Here is a 12752-nt window from a genome sequence, read left to right on the forward strand (position 1 = left end):
TCAATGTTTTGGGTTTTCTTTTTCGTTTTTGTTTTTTGCAACTGTGCAAGGTCGCTTCCATTTCAGAAATTTTGAAAGAGGAAGTTCTTTTCTGTCTGACCACAGTGCTCTCTGCTGACACATCTGTCCATTTCAGGAACTGTCCAGAGTAGAAGCAAATCCCCATAGCAAACCTATTCTGCTCTGGACAGTTCCTGACATGGACAGAGGTGTCAGCAGAGAGCACTATGGAAAAAAAATTCAAAAAGAAAATAACTTCCTGTGGAGCATACAGCAGCTGATAAGTACTGGAAGGATTAAGATTTTTAAATAGAAGTCTGTTTAACGTTCTGGCACCAGTTGATTTAAAAAAAATGGTTTTCACCAGAGTACCCCTTTAATTCCTACACTGCTTGCAAAACTATTCAGTATAATACATATAAGGTTTGTAGAAATGATCTGTATTTTAATATTTTTTTTTTTTAGGTTCAGCATTCAAACAGCAGGAAGAAGAGAAGAAAACATGAAGAAGGCGCGATACCACATCAGCCCCATAATCACTTCATCTAAACATGGGACGCAACGCTTCTAACACTGCAGCATAATACCAGCCGATAACATCGCTCACACTTATGTAAATGTGTCTGAAGAGTCTCCAAACTGAAGATATGTGAGATAAAGCGGTGATGGTGCGGGGAGATATTATTCTGGCCTTCCTGCCAGTCCTCACACTGAAGAACAGGCCACCTCTTCCTAGATAGAAAGGATTGATAGCATACTAAATACTGAGTAAAATACTGAGATAAACTTAACAGCGAAGGGAGGTGCAGATGTAGCAGAGCTGGTTTTATGCAGGCAGATTTATTGAACAGTTTAAAGGGGTACTCCGGCACTTAGACATATTATCCCCTATCCAAAGGATAGGGGATAAGATGCCTGATTGCGGGGGGGTCCAGCCGCTGGGAACCCAGTGATCTTGCACGCCGCACCCCATTAAAATCAGTCCCTGGAGTGTGTTCGATCACGGGGCCGGAGCGTTGTGATGTCAAGGCTCCGCCCTGTGTGATGTCACGCTCCGCCCCCCTCAATGCAAGCCTATGGGAGGGGGCGTGACAGCTGATTTTAACGGCATGCGGCGTGCAAGATCACTGGGTCCCCATCGGCGGGACCCCCGCGATCTTGCATCTTATCCCCTATCCTTTGGATAGGGGATAATATGTCTAAGCGCCGGAGTACCCCTTTAATAACAAACTGTGCTCTGCTACATCTGTATAACAGGCTTTTTGTAATGACTATTTTTAAATAGGTAAAAGAGTTAAGCTAGGTTCACACTTCGCAATTGCCTCCTGCAATTCCGCTTTGAAATTACAGGCAGACATTCCGCCTACTTAAATGTATTGTATAGTGAATGGGTTTTCAGTTTACAAATTCACGCTCTGGAATTTTTAAAGTGGAATTTGTGAACAGAAAATCCGCTTTAAAATTTCCACCTGGAGAATGGCGTTGCTCATTCTTCAGGTGCAAATCACCGAGCAAAAGAACCTCTGATCAGAATAATAAATGTAAAACGTAACTTTGATTAAATAAAGTAAAAAAAATGATATACTATAAATGTCAAAGATGGTTGGTGAAAAAATATACCCCAAAAAGAAACAACAAAAACGTGTCACCAATGAATAAAAAACATGCAACACTAATAAAGATAGACTCTGGAGTGCTTCCTTAGAGATATAGATGGATACAGGTAAATGTTTCCTTAATATAGCTGTGGGAAGGTAAATAGATGTAAAACTTCCCTTAATATTTTTTTAGGCAGGGATAAAGTGGAAAAATAAGGGGGGGAGGGGATTATGTGCCCTCTATTACTAAAGACACCCGTCCCTCTGTCCCCTCCTTTTGAGGGACCCACCTCCTTAACAGGGTGGCCTCAACCATGGTGCCGGTCCCTCCCCTATCCTAAGTGAAGGATAAAACAACAGGTAGGATAGAGACAGTATTATGAATGTAGAAAACACTCCAGAGTCAGAGCCTATGTGTCTATAGTCCCAGAAACATGTAACAAGTGATCAAACAATGTGCCGTTAAAAACACAATTTCCAATTCCATTCCAACGCATTTCACCTGCCTAGTTCCTGCAGGCTCATCAGGGAATGCAAAAATAGAGATAATCAGATAACTCATAAAAGCAAAGCAACAGTAGGCATATGATAATGCAAGGGGTTAATGGTACCACCTTAGCTGGTGCAACAAGCATAGGAACTGCTCCTAGAGAGTAATGCTCAATGAGGACCGCTGCACTATAGCCCTAAGAGCCATAGTGCCATATTAGATATGTGATAGATAAATTGCACTGTCCTAGGGCCAATTTATTAAGACAATATTATAAACACATGTAAATGTAAATGTATGGTTAGAACAAAATACTAGCCAAGGAGACAAAGTCCATAGTGTGTAATGGTAATAGTGTGTTTTGTATTAGTTCGCCCACACTGTGCATAAACATTTGTATGATTCTATTTGATTGGGACAGTTCACTGTATGCTTATCTATATGGGGTATATTTTTTCACCAACCATCTTTGACACTTATAGTATATAATGTTTTTACTTTATTTAATAAAAGATAAGTTTTACATTATTTATTCTGATCATTGGTTCTTTTGCTAAGTTATTAATGCCTCTTGACCCCCAACTTGTATAGAGTAGGTTCCCCTGTACCCAGATTGTCTACCATTCGGTGACTTCTCATTCTTCAGGTGGAAATACTCACGGAACACATTGCAGTCTATTGGGGACTGCAATGTCTGCGCGGTCCTAGCGCCGCACTCGGAATCTCCAGGCAGAAATTTTCTGTCTGGAGATTCGACAGAATGAAGTCTAGCCTTAGGGTCTATTCACACGGCAGAATTACTGCTTGCGGAATTCCTCCTCAATTTAAAGCCCCTAGACTTCTAAGGGTTTCGGCACTCCCATTGACACTTTTGAATTTCTGCTTGCGGAATTCCACTAGCAGAAATTCAGAAGTGTGATTGGGAGTGCGGAATCCCATAGAAGTGTTTTAGGTTTTCATTTAAGGCGGAATTCTGCAAGTGGAAATTCAGAAGTGTGAATGGGAGTGCGGAATCCCATAGAAGTCTATTGGGCTTTAATTTGAGGCGGAGTGCCGCAAGTGGGACTATGTGGTGAGGGTGTTGGAAGGGCAGATGTTGTTAACCCTTAGGACAGGTGGTATAAATCCTATGTGTTCATGACACCAGGGCGTGGTTATCCTCTACACCACCCGAGGTATGGCGGCTGGTTCCTGGGCCAGGTGCGGGGTAAATAATCACTCCGATGCAAAGTTACAGAACAATGGCCCGTTACTGAGGCAAACAGATGTTAAAAAGTATTTACAGCTGAGTTCAGGCCCAAGGAGATGCTCAGTGGACTTGTTGGTTCTCTGGGACTTGTAGTAGACTAATTTATGCATCCCACGCTGACTTGAGTAATTGACACTTGACTGACTTGACTAGACTTCTCCCCTGTATTTGTGCTTACCAGGCTTTGACTTTTGAAAACAAGTGATGTGTGCAGCTCACATCCAAAGATCCGAGGTATATGTGGTTAAAGGCCGGTCCGACCAAGATAAAGGAGTATAAAATAGAATGTATTAACCACACCTCAAGGATCTTACCATACCAGATGGTGCACAATGAAATTAATTGGAAACAGTTTGTTTGAAAAATATGCAGAAAATGTATTACAATATTATTGAACAATCAATGCATAAATAAAACATGCATGGAAAAAGATAAAACACTAAAATGAATGTATGTTAAAATTTATTGAATATTGCACTGCTTGTATATGTATTTACCATTGGGCCCTAATGGTAAAAATAGAACACTGCTATTGGCTATTAGAGCACTCATTTTTGTTGTAGTGTTATCTGTTAGTTCGGCAAATTTTGATACTCCAACAATTTTGATGATCCGTCATATGATGTTAAAGGGGTTATCCAGGAAAAAACTTTTTTGTAATATATCAACTGGCTCCAGAAAGTTAAACAGATTTGTAAATTACTTTATTAAAAAATCTTAATCCTTTCAGTACTTATGACCTGCTGAAGTTGAGTTGTTCTTTTCTGTCTAAGTGCTCTCTGATGACACCTGTCTCGGGAACCGCCCAGTTTAGAAGCAAATCCCCATAGCAAACCTCTTCTACTCTGTGCAGTTCCCGAGACAAGCAGAGGTGTCAGCAGAGAGCACTGTTGCCAGACAGAAAACAACAACTCAACTTCAGCAAATTATTGAAAGGATTAAGATTTTTTTAATAGAAGTAATTTACAAATCTGTTTAACTTTCTGGAGCCATTTGATATATATATATATATATATATATATATATATATATATATATATATATATATATATATAAAAAGTTTTTTTCCTGGAATACCCCTTTAAATGGTAAATTATTAATATATATGTTAAACAGTCTCTACAGATGTCCGGAGTTAACCACCTAGGATAGATTATGATGTTGTATCTCACCGGACCTCCGGCCGCTGGTCTTGTGCTGCGACGGACCGAGTGTAAAGTCCTGCGGCTGTTGTGATAGTACAGGCTCTGGAGTAGCTCTAGGCAGTTGTGATAGTACAGGCTCTGGAGTAGCTCTAGGCAGTTGTGATAGTACAGGCTCTGGAGTAGCTCTAGGCAGTTGTGATAGTACGGGCTCTGGAGTAGCTCTAGGCAGTTGTGATAGTACAGGCTCTGGAGTAGCTCTAGGCAGTTGTGATAGTACGGGCTCTGGAGTCGCTCTAGGCAGTTGTGATAGTACGGGCTCTGGAGTAGCTCTAGGCAGTTGTGATAGTCCGGGCTCTGGAGTCGCTCTAGGCAGTTGTGATAGTACGGGCTCTGGAGTAGCTCTAGGCAGTTGTGATAGTACGGGCTCTGGAGTAGCTCTAGGCAGTTGTGATAGTACAGGCTCTGGAGTAGCTCTAGGCAGTTGTGATAGTACGGGCTCTGGAGTAGCTCTAGGCAGTTGTGATAGTACAGGCTCTGGAGTAGCTCTAGGCAGTTGTGATAGTACAGGCTCTGGAGTAGCTCTAGGCAGTTGTGATAGTACAGGCTCTGGAGTAGCTCTAGGCAGTTGTGATAGTACAGGCTCTGGAGTAGCTCTAGGCAGTTGTGATAGTACAGGCTCTGGAGTAGCTCTAGGCAGTTGTGATAGTACAGGCTCTGGAGTAGCTCTAGGCAGTTGTGATAGTACAGGCTCTGGAGTAGCTCTAGGCAGTTGTGATAGTACAGGCTCTGGAGTAGCTCTAGGCAGTTGTGATAGTACGGGCTCTGGAGTAGCTCTAGGCAGTCTCAGGCCCTGTGTGTGCTGTGTGGGACGGTTACCCACGAGGCAGCTTGAGATAGGACTCCGGCAGGAGGCTCCAGCAGAAAAACTCGTGGCTTAGCAGTCAGCGTTTCCAAACATAGACCAGAGATTTAAATGCGAGGAACTCGTAGCTCAGCAGACAGCATTCCCGATGCCTGAGACGGAGGATCGGGTGTAGTAGGCGGATCTCTTTTGATGGATAAAGCCGGTTTTGATGCAAATTGTAGACGAATAGCAGTTTGTCTTTTTAGTGCTATATTCAGATTATAGGAAGCTCTAGACGTGTTTCAGGGTGCTTAATCTGACCCCTTCCTCAGTAGATGAGATAAACTCATCTACTGAGGAAGGACTCTGGTAGGACTACAATTACCAGTGGGCCCGTGCTATACCATCTATGCCACCTCGCCAGGTCAAATACCCAACTATAATCTTTACTAGTACTATGACCACGTAATCAGGGTATCACGTTCATACGATATACAGTGGTCCCTCAACATACAATGGTAATCCGTTCCAAATGGACCATCGTTTGTTGAAACCATCGTATGTTGAGGAATCCGTGCAATGTAAAGTATAGGACAGTGGTCTACAACCTGCGGACCTCCAGATGTTGCAAAACTACAACACCCAGCATGCCCGGACAGCCAACGGCTGTACGGGCATGCTGGGAGTTGTAGTTTTGCAACATCTGGAGGTCCGCAGGTTGAAGACCACTGGTATTGGAAGTTATACTCACGTGTCCCCGCCGCTCTGGACTGTCACCGCTGCCCTGGATGTCGCCCTCCATCGCTGTCACCGTGTCCCCGGGGTGTCCCCGACGCTCCGGTAAGGCCTCTGCTTCCCCGGCATCCTCGCTCTCCGTCGCCGCCATCACGTCGCTACACACGCTGCTCCTATTGGATGATGGGACGGCGTGCGCAGCGACGTGATGACGATGATGAAGAGCGCCGACGATGCAGAGGATCCCGAAGAGGACGCGCCGGAGCCTCGAGGACAGGTAAGTGATCGTCAGCGGACCACTCGGGGCACCGTAAACGGCTATCCGGTGGCAGCTGAAGCAGTCTGCGCTGCCGGATAGCCGTTTATGCGATGACCCCGACATACAAAAGCATCGTATGTTGATGCTGCCTTCAACATGCGATGGCCGCTGAGAGGCCATTATATGTTGAAATGATTGTATGTCGGGGCCATTGTAGGTCGGGGGGGTCACTGTATACAAATACCAACTACTGATGCCACACCCGACGCACGTTTCATCTCCTGCTTCCTCACCATATTGTGCCATTTGATTATTAACATTTTTCATCACTATAAAATTACATTTATAATATTATTGTATTATACAAGTTATTATGGTTATGTGGGTAGCAAATATATCTCTTTACTGTTTATTTATTGTATTAAAATGCTTATTGTAATAGCTTTCATGATAATGGCCCTGATTTACTAAGAGTGGAGTGGAGTTTTCTTTGTGTTTTTTTTTCTCTAACAGGTAGTTTTCCATGATATTTACTAATTGGCGATTTTTCCCTACATTTTGCTTTTTGCGGATCGCTGGTTGGTTTTTTGTTTTTTTTTCTGTCGCAAAATATGTGAAACGTGCAATACAATTAGGACGCAAAATCAGAGAACAAAAAAGAGTCAGGATCATATTAGTAAATGACCCAAAACCCACTGGTTGGTGCGCTGAAGTTATCACTTTTGCGCAAATGTACTCCAGCTACCAGCTGTAGTATTAATCAATGTGATTCAGACCGATAATGAATTTTGGGAAATTCTGCTCATCTCTATTGACACCCTAAAATACCTCTATTACGGTATGCTATTGTATATGTGCAGCTTCTCAGTGGTAACATACAAGATTAATGGCCATTTCTCCGTACCCGTGTAAGGTCAGACAACCTCTCGCTACATGCGGCGTCGGCCTTCCCTTTAGTATTCAGCCAATTTTTTAAAGATGTGGTCTAATTAATGAGACAATTACCGGCCCAGTAGTACACAGGACCCTTTAACCCTCAAGACCTTGGGTTTGCCAAACGCCGGTGCAACTAACAAGGACATGCAATGGATAGTTTACAATGTGAGGAGCAGTTACATCAGTAAGAGGACAATGCGGGGAATATAAACGGCAATGTATCGCTGCTGCTGTAAGAAGAATCCAAATAGCAATATCCACAGCAATATCTTGTTCTATACAATTGCATGCAGTGCATTGCCCATATAGACTTCTTCTTAACTGCAGTGTTTCCATACTATTACAGTTTATACATTGGTCTCTCAAGTTACAATATTCATTGGTTCCAGGACGACCATTGTATGTTGAGACCATAACTCTATGGAAACCTGTTAATTGGTTCTGAAGCCACAAAATTTCATCCAAAAATAGGAAAAAGTGATAATTAAAGAAAAATAAGTAGATAACTAATAGAAATAAAGCAAATCCTTACATATAAAAGTAATAAAGATCTGCTGGGAGCTGTAATCACTGTCTATGTAGAGCACAGGAGCTTCTTCAGGGTCCTGTACAGTACACACAGTGTCCACGATTTTAGGTGCGGTGGGAAAACTGCATACGAGGCAAAAATGAGCCGACCGGAGTCAGCGTTTCACTCTGGTCAGCTCATTGAAATGAATTACATACGGGACCGCATACAGGAGCGCAAATTTTCAGCTCCCCTGCCGTATTCGGTCCCGTATGGGACAATACGTAGTGTGAACCCAGCCTAACATGGAGCCTCCCTCACCTGGTGTCCAAAAGGAGCAGATAATCCTGGCACAGGTGAAGAGTAGTACAGAACATGTAATACCTCCCTGTACTGTAGGGGGCGCTACCAGACTGCCAGTTAGTAGATGCACTTCAGTAATAGAGGGGTTTTACCAGTGAATGTCCATTCTGATTGGTCAGATCTTCCAGCCATTGACACGTTATACAAATCTGGACTGTCCGTAGCATTGTATGATGAGTCTGGTTTCAGGTTACAATGGTCCAAAAAAGACCATTGTGTGCTGAAATTATTGTAACCTGAGGCCATTCTAAGTTGAGGGATCACTATACACAATCGTACAGAAAACAAAAATTAGCAGAATTTACACGGTTAAGCACATAATGAAATCAGCTGATCTAAAAAAAAACAACTCCAATAATGTACTAATTTTCTCTTTCTTACATGAAGGCAGTCCATGTCCCTATGGTGCAAGGATGCCTGGCACTAAACTGCTCCTGTTACTGCCCATCATGAAAGGTAAAGTAGTTATCCTTCAGAAGGAAGAAATCTGTCTCTTTAGTGCCACCTAGTGGAGGTAGCTGGTCCTCTTCCTTCTGGAGGAAAGCTAATTTGCATACGCTTTTTTTTTTTTTCCCAGGATGCATTGCCTGGCCTTAGGCAGTCTCCACAAGATACACTACCCTGTCAGAGGGGAGGTGTGTGTGGCCATTAGGTTCCGCACATCCCTGCAAACACCCCGGGTACTCCTGCTTTGGCAGGGTACCTACCGTTATCGGCTCTGCGGGCAGATACCTTGGCTAACGCCAAGGGGGATGCCGGGAGCATTTGTGGTCCCCTAGTAGCTTCGGCAAAAAGGGACATCGAACCTGGAACCTCGCAGGTACCTTTTGGTCCGGAGGCGAAGGGTAAGGTTTGTTGGGGGGCCTCTCTACTATCGGAGAAGGGCTTGCGATAGACCGCATCCTTTGTGCACGTTTTTTTAGTGTAACACGTTTGCACTTTTTCTTGCACTTTGGGTGAATCAAGAGCACGTTCCTCGGCTTTAGGAAGAAAAAAAAAAAAAAAAAAAAAACAGCCATGATGTTACCATTTCACTTCACCACATTATGAACAGAAGCAGTAGGGCCATATTTGCCACTAGGCCCTGGAAAAAATGTTTTTGATTCTCTTTCCCAGCCCCCTGCCAGACTTTCTGCCTCTCTTCTAAAGGAGGAAGTTAAAGGAGTACTCCACCCCTAGACATCTCATCCCCTATCCAAAGGGTAGGGGATAAGATGTGTGATCGCGGGGTCCCGACACTGGGGACCCCGCGATCTTAGCTGCGGCACTCCAGACATCCAGTACACGGAGCGAACTTTGCTCCGTGCCAGATGACTGGACGTCATGTCCCCTCCCATAGACTTCCTTTGAGGGGGCGTGGCCGTGACGCCACGACCCTCCGGTGCTGCACCTGACACTCTAAACGAATCCTGGATGGAGCAGGTAGATCGCAGGGGTCCTCAGCCTATCCTTTGGATAGGGGATAGATGTCTAGGGGCGGAGTACCCCTTTAAAGGAGGCAGCTCCTCACCTTGTATGCTGAGGTGAATGGCAATACTCACCTACCTCGATTCCCCAAAGCTGCCATTCTGACACCTCCTGACCTCCACTTATCACCGCTTCTTCCTAGTTCCTGTGGCACATTTTCCCCACAAGAACTGGCCACTCAGCCAGTCATTGAATATGGAGAAATACTGCGGCTAGTGATTGGCTAAGTGGGGACTCCCATCATAGTAAAAAGTAAAAAGCAATGAGGAGGGACCTGGAGCCCCTAGAACGGCAGCTGCAGAGAATCAGGGCAGGTGAGTATAACTTTTTTTTCTATTTTTGCCCCATCCCCAGCAATATATATATATATATATAAAAAAAAATGTATTCACATACATCCCTTGAAATTCAAATTTTTTTTTTCTTTAAAAGTTAGATGAAAGTAGCAATTGAAACCATATTGGTTATCACCCGGAATCAGACATTTACAAAAATAGCTCAAGACTGATAAAATCTGAGTGATTTTTACAGACGACTGCAAAAAAAACAAACAAAAAAAAACTTTCACACATAAAGACAGTTATGTCTTTGCCATCTGATATATCTCATTACACTTCATACTAAATCAAAAGGATAAATAAAATATAAAACATTTAAATAAAAAAAAAAATTAGAAATATGTACTTGCCCCAAAGTAATTTTTGGGATAAAACAGAATAAAATACCAGTTGATCTATAAAGATCTCTAACCTATCTATATGTGGCGCCTCCCATTCTCACCCTCCCCCACCGCCCGTCATTCCGTAATTATCAAAATAAAGTTTTAAGCATCGGCAGTAATTAGGACAAACACTTTTTTTCATGTGTGCACAAGCTTTCAAATCCCCCAATCTGCATACTTTGTAAGTGTTGATCACAACAGTCTTTGAGTTAAATACTTTAGAGGGTAAGGGACCTCTTTTTTTTTTTTAATGGCAGAATACCAGAAGATTAATAAACCGCACAGCATGGAAGCATTTAATTAACAACGTTCAAACAGAAATTATTTTTAGAAAGAACATGCGCAATTCTTTGTCAGTGCGGAATGGTTAACTACTGTAACCATGATGATTGTCATAAACAGGGGAGAAGCACCGGCTGAATGACAATGTGGCTCATGCATATGTATCAATCAGTTCCGCACCATCTGTAATCCCATCCTGGATAAGTTACAGACTGGGCAAAGCACTGCCGCAGAAATCCAGACTTGTAATTAAAGGGATCTCTCTGATCTCCTGGCATTGCCTGCAGATTATTTATAACTACTGTATATATCATTATGTTTTGTTATATATTTGTATTGACAATGAAGAGATGAGATTTGGCATACTGCCCTTTATTTGAAAAGCTTAACCAGAGACAGGACGTACGGTATTTTTCGCCCTATAGGACGTACCGACATATAAGTCTGTGGTAGCCCTTGGGGGGGTGTATGGTAGTGGTGGTATGGTATCGGTATATGAGGGGTTAATGTTAACCCTATGGTTCGTGACGCCAGGCTGAGGGCTGGTATGCTGAATCAATGCTCCGGCCTATCGCCGCCCTTCCCAGTAACGATAGGTGCATGAAATGACTGAAGGTCCACAAGAAGTTTTAACTTGAACTTGAACAACTTTACTTAAGTGCTTGCAGTATCCAAGGCACAGTAACAGTCTCATATAAACAGTCTTTAGCTCGCTTTGTGACAGACTTTGATATTTAAACAGTCTCTGAATTTAGGGTAGATATTTGCAGATCTGTCCGGATTTAGGGGTATTATTAGGTCCGGTGATGCTGCAGAGTGTCTGGGAATTGATACACTCTATATTTAGAATTGTTCAGCCGTTGCCGCAAGGCTCGGGCCTAACTCACTGCGTTAGTTGCTGTACAGGTCTTGCTTGCTTGCTTGCCCAGGAACAAGAGAGCGAGAAGATGGCCGCCGCTCCCTTATATGGGCAGGGGGCGGGGCGAATCTGATTGGTCCGAACATCTGCCACTCACCATTACAAAGAGTAATGGGATTGCTTACATCACAGGGCCTCCAAAGGTCCTTAAGGAGAATACCATAGAGTTTACCTAGTCACGTGACCCGCAGGTCCTGCAATGTTATGGAACAGGTAATTAACCATTTATTTACATATATATCATTATATTTACATTAACCTTATATAGACCACTGGTCTATTAGTAGAAATAGAGGCGACAAGGGGTAAACTAAATGACAGGGATCCCTACGTCTTAGGGACTCAGGCTATGGGGACCCACACATACATAGGTACCGTATAGGATGCGGTACCCAGACACCACAAACCCCCTTACTAAAGATAAGTCGGCCTCGACGTCTGCCCCGAGACAGAGGGACTAGGACCAGAACAGGATGCTATAGAACAGGATGATCTGTACTTTTGCTATACATCCTAAGTAGACTAAACACATTTACATTCTTTTTGATACCTTTCCTAGTATCTGGATTAGGCAATTAGAAATCTATCTAGACATTTTAATGCTATCTAGACATTTAATGCTATCTAGACTTTAGTTTCTAGCTTCCTATACAACTCTATAAAACTTATTATACATTTTGAAGCTTACTAGACAATTAGGCAGCTATCTGACATGTAGTTGCTAGCTCCTAAGACACTTTATTAGCTCTCTATACATTTTTAGGAAGCTAAACTGAACATTAGCACATACTTCTATACATAAGGCTAACTAGACATTAGTACAGCTTTCTATACAGTTAGCTTCAAGCTGATAAGGCATTTGTATTATCTCACACATTCTGTTTGCCAGCAATAAGTTACCTGTTAGTTAGTACACAAAAGGTATACTGGCTAGCCGGAAGCTAGGTCACAGTAAGGGTGGCTGCTAGGGTCTATCGACTACACGCTACTTACCCCTAGAGCACTTCCAAAACAACCTATCAGGTTATTCTTAGGATTACGTGTTTAATTTTGTATTAGCAAGAGCACATACTGGCCAGGCAGAGCATCTCACACACGCAATGAAAGGAGAAAATAAGTAGTGTAGCTAACAGAGGCAGGAATTGGGTATCAATATGCTACAATTCCTTAAGTGTTTTCTTAAGTGAGATACTTATTTTGATTTGGTGTATATACTAGAGAAATTTGAGGTAGTAC

The 12752-nt window shown here is 42.9% G+C and overlaps 1 protein-coding gene and 1 long non-coding RNA gene across 2 annotated transcripts in view; one reads left to right on the plus strand and one right to left on the minus strand.

Moving 5' to 3' along the window:
• Positions 1 to 798, plus strand: part of LOC130274379 (uncharacterized) — a 67838-nt gene extending 67040 nt beyond the window's left edge. Inside the window, exon 3 of the long non-coding RNA XR_008844351.1 lies at positions 466 to 798. This is a non-coding gene — a long non-coding RNA (uncharacterized LOC130274379). The remainder of the gene's footprint in view (positions 1 to 465) is intronic.
• Positions 1 to 12752, minus strand: part of SAMD12 (sterile alpha motif domain containing 12) — a 639318-nt gene that overhangs the window by 574150 nt on the left and 52416 nt on the right. The gene's annotated exons all lie outside the window — the stretch shown is intronic.

Source organism: Hyla sarda, chromosome 5 (assembly GCF_029499605.1).
Source record: "Hyla sarda isolate aHylSar1 chromosome 5, aHylSar1.hap1, whole genome shotgun sequence".
NCBI lineage: Eukaryota > Metazoa > Chordata > Amphibia > Anura > Hylidae > Hyla > Hyla sarda.